Below are 6000 nucleotides of genomic sequence, written 5' to 3'. Positions count from 1 at the left end.
AGTTGGGGGGAAATCTAGGCTATGTGATCCTGGCTTTGGGCAATCGGGACAGATTAGGGATTCAGATGGTTTCCTGCCTGCCACAATGCTCTGGCACAAGAGACTCATCTCCCCTTGTCACTTGGTGCATTAAAAGAAAGGTTCCATTCTGTATGCACTGTCCTGTCCTTTGGCTGCCTTAGCCCTGAGCAGTCACAACTCCATAGCTTTCGCTCTTCATCTTCATCTTGTAAAAGCTTGAACAGAAGCCTTAATATGCAGATTGATTTAGCACTGCGGCAGGATGATTGAAAAGTGGATATCTATTATAACTGTGAATCATTATTCGGGTCTGATTTGTGTATTATAGTCTTAAATGTGATTCAGGCAAAGCTGCCTTAGATGCTGCTATATGAAGTGATAATGGGAAGGGCATTAGCTATAATGGGTCATGAGCCAACTCATTAGACAATACAACTGATTTTTACTGAGTGCATCAGTTTCAATAGCGAGTTTAGTTCTTTTGATGTGGAGCAGAACTGTTCAGTGGGTTATCTGTCAAAATCAAGATTCGGGTTACTTTAGGCGTCTGTCGAGTTGCTATTTTTTCACCTTTAAAGAGAAAGGTGATTTTCTAAGAATTTTCCATACATAAAATGAATTTTCTTCATGAAGCCCTTATAAAACCCATCATAAAGTTGGAGGCTTGATTTAACCAGTTTGGAAAGCCGCAATTCTCATTTCAAGCTTGTCAAAGATTCCAGCCAATTACTTTACTTCAAAGAAGAAATAAAGTGCATGTTTATAGCACACCTGTCTTCACCTTAGCTTTAGGAATGAAACACTCTGGTGCCGATGGTTTCTCTAAATCACTTATCGCCTTCTTCTTTACAACTTAATATGCACCTCGCCAGTTGCTGTATTCTCAGTCTTTGACTTGATTCACACCCATATTGATTTGTACGTGAAGTAACCCACAAGGCTGGCCACCTGAAAAATATATAGCCTCCAGAGAGGGAAGGTCCAAGGTCCAATATTTGGTATCTGTCTGAAACCCTGGAGAGCTGCTGCCAGCCAGTGTAGACTGTACTGAGCTTGATGGATGAATGGCCCAACTTCCTATAGGCGACTTTCTATAGTGTTGGTGCTGACCTTTAAAGCCCTAAATGGCCTCGGTCCTGTATACCTGAAGGAGCATCTCCACCCCCATCGTTCAGCCCGGACACTGAGATCCAGCGCCGAGGGCCTTCTGGCGGTTCCCTCATTGCGAGAAGTGAGGTTACAGGGAACCAGAGGGCCTTCTTGGTAGTGGTGCCCACTCTGTGGAACACCCTCCCTTCAGATGTGAAGGAAATAAGCAGCTATCCTATTTTTAAAAGACATCTGAAGGCAGCCATGTTTAGGGAAGTTTTTAATATTTAACGCTGTATTGTTTTTAATACTTGATTGGGAGCCGCCCAGAGTGGCTGGGGAAACTCAGCCAGATGGGCGGGGTATAAATGATAAATTATCATCATCATCATCATCATCATCATCATCATCATCATCATCATATTAAACTTTCTATTCATTAAACTGTTTCTTTGAACTACTCCTCATCTGTTTCAGGAGGATATTTTCACTGTCCCTAAAGAGAAGATGTGTTGGCTTGGTGGACAGATCGTATATGAAAGGTGTGGAACATGATCTTGTGACATGCTTGCACTGAGAATGGCGATCTGTGGATGTGTATTTGTCAGGCCCATGTTCAAGTTTCTACTGCAACTGCTTTGGGTTTAAAAATACTGGATTGGTGAAGGAAGATGCTAGCTGCCACCATGGGGTCCTAACAATCCGATACAAACAAATTCTATCATTTTATCCATGAAAAAATATGTGGCCGGCAGCTTCTCCTAATCAGTATGCAGGGGCATCCTTTTTAAGCTGGAATCTCTATGCAACACTCTGTCCATCTCTTGAAATCTTCCATGACTACAATGCTCAATTATAAACATTTGAAAGATGGCTATATGGTACAAATGAAAGGGCGGATGTAACAGATCACACGAGTAATTTGTGTTTCACTTGCTTTCTTGGTTTCCCCCTAACTGCAGATAACATAAATTAAACCATGTCATTATCCTAGCTAAGATGCAGTAAATCAAAAGCACTGTATACACTTCAAAATAGACTAAGTCAAATTTCCTACAATGGAGTTTGTGTTATTAGTTCCCATGTATTGCTTGCACAAAGCATTTTATGAAAGCACCTAACACGGGGAATCAATAGACTCCAATTATGATTGTTATATATGTGTATCTTGTTTTCTTTTGTTCTTAAAGTATTGAACTTCTAAGTCCCAGTAATTGAAGGCTGGAAGATAAACTCATACGCTTCATTCTACTTTCCTCCAGTGATTTGCCTAGTAATCTTGGATCCTTTGGTGAATTTTTTTGGGGTAAGTCATTTGTGTCTAGTTATAGTTTTTGCTATATACAACACCAAAGCTAAAATGAAAAGCAAAATAAAGCTAACAATTCATTGTTACTGAGCAAAGCATCTTCTGCTATTGTAACTAGATGTTATTAAACGTTGCTTGATTCTATCTGCAGTCTTGCAAACTGATTACAGAGAGAGCTCTTCGCCCCGAAATGCCATACAGTGTCATCAATTGCTCTGATTTCCATGGGACTGTTTCCACAAGCAAATGTTTCAAGAGTCATTCTTGCGTTTGAAACAAAACTGTTGACTACAGGGGATAGTTTATTGTGCATTAGGAATGGGGCTTTCTAAAAGCCTGTTATTCCCCCCTCCCCTGCTAGTGATTCGGCCAGTTCAGTTCCCACCCAAATCTGTGCCAAATCTGTGCTACCTCTGACGTCAGTAAAATCAGGATCACAGACCTTCTAATAATGAAAGCAATGGGGGGGGGGGGGAGAGAAACAGAGCATAAAGGGATGTGTTCAGGAACGGAATTTAGACTAATAAATAAATAAAGATCATGATGCCCATGACTCTTCAATCAGAAAAAAGCAGGTGCCTACTTTGAGGAATCTCCATTGAGCACAATGGGGTAAAAGGGTCTTTGTGCACATTATTTGCTGGAGAGACAGAAAGAAAAGTACTTAAATTCCAGATGGTGGTTATGCAAATAATCCCTTAATGGGCAAGCAGGACTAGCTCCCTTTGCCCATATTTATTTTCTGAGATTAAGCTTCTGCTTGTGCAAACGGTGTCCACAGGCTGGTACACAACCATGGACATCTGTGCTTTTCCAAATCATTAACTGTAGATTAGTCATTTTGGCTATTAAAACCTGCAGTGCAAAGATCTTGGCTCACGTCTGCTTCTATCCACTTGCCCCCATTAATAACGTTTCTGTCTTATAACCACTCCAGTTGCAACAATGTTCTCTCGAGTCTAGAGCTGCCTGGAAGGTTAGTTTGTTTTACTGAAACTTCATCCCTCCAAGGACGCAAATGGGCCGCAATACAGCAGAAAAACAAGCCAGGACCAGTGTTAGCTTGGAAATGGTGAGGGATCATGTTGCGTCACAGCCCAGGCCTGCAAAATTTCGATATCGAGTTTATGTGGACAAGTTCTGGCAGAGGATTCTGATGGAGAAAAGCCTGCCTAGGCTTGATTGTAGAGGAACAGCATAGAGTCACAATCTGTCTTTCTGGGTAATCACTGAATGATGAATACAAGAGAGGCAGTGAATCAATATTTCTTACAGGGATAAATTTGGGGCACAGAAGCCTAACGAGGTTTTTTTAAAAGAATATATCGCACTAAAGAGACAGAACTTGTACTTGTACCCGTTGCTGCAAATGATGAGGTTGAAGCCTGCTGTAGAATGAGTAAAATACTCCCATTAGTAGAAAAGGCTGTGTCTATTTGTCTCATGTGGATGCAGAATTAGGTGTTCAGTGAAAAATTAAGCATCTAGAGAACTAGACCTTAAGATTGTGAAGCTAGGCTTGTGTGGACACTTCAAAAATAGCCTTGTTCACAGATAACACCGAACTGTTGTTGCTGTCAAAATAGCTGTCATTGAAAGCTAAATAATGCCATCCAGCTATGGCTTGCTGTAAAGAGACCATTTAGCATATGTACAAGTGTTTGAGTGAAAGAGAGCTTGCTGATTTGTACAGCTCAGATATAGGGTACACAGGCTGTAGACTCATTGAATATCCCATGCACTTGTTGAATGCAATGTGTGAACATCCCTAAATGCTAAGAAGTGCCACTCTCAATTTGGGTGTCACTCTTTGTCCTGTTATAAGTGCCAAAAGTATTGCACCAACCCAGAAACTGCTCGAGACATTTTGCTTCATTATACACACCCTGAGGTGGCCACCTCAATCTGCCTCAAACCAACCTGGATGACTGCACCAAATCACAAAGGAAATTCTGGGTCCATGTGTAGGAACACCTGTTTAAAGCATTTCTTTTCCCAGCTCTCTTTGTCTTGGAGAGCTAGGACTCAGCTATACAGCTGCAAATAAAATGTTTTAAGTGTGTTTTAGGTGCAATATACAATGTGACACTAGATGACGATGGTGAGCCTTATGGAAAATTCAATGTATTTTTTAAAACGCTTAAAAAAAGCATTTTCAGAACTTTTTTTATATGTGTGTAAATTCCACCCTAGTTTCACTCCTGCTCTCCTACTCTTTTTTCATCTACCCTCATAGTTGCTCCACTTTCTGTTCAGGTGCCTGCCAGAGCCAGTAAGCCCTGAAAAGCACATAAAGATGAAAAAGGAAGTGGGAAATGATGTCCCTTTCCCAACTTCCTCCTTCAACTCTACCTGCATATGTTTTCAAAAAGGGCCAAATTATCTACTGCGACATCTCATGGCAAAGGGCGAAATAAATTGGTTGGGGGCTCAGAAACCTCATGGGCACCAGAGGAAATCCTCAAGGGCACCATTGTTCCCCTGGGTTCAGCATTTGCAGTCACAGAGTTAGATCAGCTGATATATGCACAAGCAAAGTCAGTCCTGGCTCCAGATTTTGCCATTCCTACCCCCCACCCAAAGGAAATGTGAGCAACTTACCCACAAAACTTTCATTGGCTCTCAAAGCTCTGGAATACACGAGAGACCCATGGCAAGAGTTAACAGCATCAGGGAAAGGATTCATAGGGTTGTGGGTAATCCCCAGATCCTATCCTTGGCTTTAGGACCACATCAAAACAATAGGATGCCACAGTCAATTTGCGCCCTGCTCAGTGCCCTGTTAAAGATTGATATATATTAGGACAAGGCAATAGAAACTAGTATGGAGGAATTAAAGCAATTGGCTGCATGGGAACCTTTCCGCTTCTGTTAATATTCACGAAGAGTAAAATGCTCTTGACAAAAACACAAATTGGGTAATTAAATGAAGAGGCACAGAAATGCCAGGGAGGGGAGGCAAGGGAGAGGAAGTACTCTTGTACTCTTGTGCTTGGGTTTGCACACCATCCACCTACTTCATGAATACTGTCTAGGGCCAAAAATTTACAAGAAGCAAATTGGAATCACAAAAGTCACCTATCATTGCCTGCTATTTCCCACCTGATAGCACAATGTATTGCCTCCATTCAGAGCAAAGTCTACCATCAGATCAAACTGTTGAATGGCGCTGTTGAAGAGGGCTTTCACCCCTCTCCTCCAAAACATGCCCCTAGGTCTTACATTAGTCAATTCCATATACCTGAGAAAAGAAATAAATGTATCTTAATCTGATGCCTAAAAGCAGATAGAACGGGGGGACAACCAAATCTTATATCTAGTTTCATATCCAGGGTGCCATGGTGGTGTGCTACCACACCATGAACTACAGTTGTCAATGGAACTATGAGCAGGGTTGGAGATCTTAAAGAAATGGGTTGGCTCGTAATAGGGAAGTACTCCAGTAGTGATGTATGAAAGTGAGAGCTGGACCATAAAGAAGGCTGATTGCTGAAGAATTGATGCTTTTGAATTATGGTGCTGGAGGAGACTCTTGAGAGTCCCATGGACTGTAAGAAGATCAAACGCATTCATTCTTAAGG

The 6000-nt window shown here is 41.6% G+C and overlaps 1 long non-coding RNA gene across 1 annotated transcript in view; it reads left to right on the top strand.

Annotated features, from left to right (window-relative positions):
* The first annotated feature begins 1586 nt into the window (after positions 1-1586).
* LOC310762492 overlaps positions 1587-6000 on the top strand; it is a 29146-nt gene continuing 24732 nt past the window's right edge. Inside the window, exons 1-2 of the long non-coding RNA XR_014548023.1 lie at positions 1587-1652; positions 2301-2416. This is a non-coding gene — a long non-coding RNA (uncharacterized lncRNA). The remainder of the gene's footprint in view (positions 1653-2300; positions 2417-6000) is intronic.

This window comes from Podarcis filfolensis (genome assembly GCF_964270895.1).
Source record: "Podarcis filfolensis genome assembly, chromosome: 5".
In the NCBI taxonomy this organism is placed as follows: Eukaryota; Metazoa; Chordata; class Lepidosauria; order Squamata; family Lacertidae; genus Podarcis; species Podarcis filfolensis.
Note: the sequence above shows the minus strand (reverse complement) of the source record. Positions and strands in the feature narration are given on the sequence as shown.